Genomic DNA, 1,648 nt, shown 5'->3' with positions numbered 1-1,648 from the left:
AGAGAGCTATGTTTGCAAGCAAACCCTCAAGGACTGAGGCAGCTCCCAGAGCTGTGTCCTTCGGACAAAGGACCCCGTTCTCACGGGCAGCTCCCCGCAGCCAAGACACAAAAGGAAAAAATACCCTCCATTCTGCAAATCAAAATAAAATAAAAAATAAAAAGAGATTTTGCTTACAAAGAAATGCTCCTCCAATATATTAAGAGATCTTTTGGTTAGGAACAAAGCACAGGTCTTTTTCCCAACTTTTCATTAAGAGATCAGACTCAGTCTCATGGAATACAGGGTGGATCCTGACACAACCTTATCAGCCACAGGCAGGCAACTAAGTCTAGGGTGCCATGTCTGTGAAGTACTACAATCAATAAAACCTTTATTAACCCCTGAATAATATCAGCAGTAGATTACCGGTTCAGTTTTCAAAAAGAATAACCAATTTCCAGTCTTTTTTCCCCCTCTAGTGACTTTCAATGAAGGTTTTTCATGCAGAAAAAGAAAGAACACAAAAATTATTTGAGATGTAGCATGAAAAGGCTAAATATTGCATGTTACTTTGTGTCTTTTTTATAACAAAGTCTATTATTTCATGGGCTGTGAAATAGACACTGAAGTGTCTATATGATTTAGGCCACCCAAGAATTTATTTTAAAGCATTTTAGAAAAGGATTTACTCTTCACATGTCCAAATTTTTGCTTTATGTCTGAACACTGTTGTGGAAACAAGAGGCCCAAGTTTGTTGAGAACCCCAGATGCAGGGCAGGGTCTCTGTTTGCTGTGACTGTGGCTGCCTCTGCTGGCCTGCCTGTCCCTATATCAGCTGCCCAGCTACTCCATCCAGTCCTCTGCTTTCCCCTTCTTTTAGAAAAGATTTTATTAGCTTTCAGTGGGGCTATACTTGACATGAAACATTATATTAGTCTCAGTTATCAGCATAATGATTCCATATTTATAAATGGTCCCTGGGCTTCCCTGGTGGCTCAGCGACATGAAGTTTTAAGATCTACTCTCTTTTCCCTTCTATGGTTCAATAATTATGCAGAGTCACTGCTATTACAACTGATCATATGTTTATTTGCTTGTGTTTCTGAGGTTGAAATGTTTCTTTGGTGACTTGAGGGACTGAACAATGAATGTTCCTGGACTTGGAGGCACATGCAGCTGCACTGCTGGCACTGGACGGTGTCGGTCATCTCAGAAGCTCCAGTGTGCTCCAGAGACACCCACTGGTGCAGGATCAGCACGGATCCTGGTACCAGACACGGAGCCTGAGTCCTGGCTCTGCCTGTCAGTCGTGGGACCCTGGACCAGTCACTCACCCTCGGCCTCACCCGTCTCCGTGTAAGTGGAGACAAGGACGGTACCAACCTCCCAGGACTGCTGCCCTCACTGCCTGCAGAAGTTAGGGTTTGTAGATAAACCATGTCTGCCACAGAGACATTCTGGTTACATAAATAAAAGTGAACTAAGTCATCCTTATTTGGAAAGTTGGGACTCTGGGGTGATTTTCATGCTTCACAAATTTGTACCTAAAAATAAAAGGTTAAAAAAAATCTCACCTTATAAAATCATATTCCTGAAATTTTACTTTGAATCTACTCAAAGAAAGGCTCCATATTTAACTACTTTGTCATACAGTTTCATTTTTCA

Source organism: Bos indicus x Bos taurus, chromosome 4, assembly GCF_003369695.1.
Source record: "Bos indicus x Bos taurus breed Angus x Brahman F1 hybrid chromosome 4, Bos_hybrid_MaternalHap_v2.0, whole genome shotgun sequence".
In the NCBI taxonomy this organism is placed as follows: Eukaryota; Metazoa; Chordata; class Mammalia; order Artiodactyla; family Bovidae; genus Bos; species Bos indicus x Bos taurus.
This window is presented reverse-complemented; position numbering follows the sequence as displayed.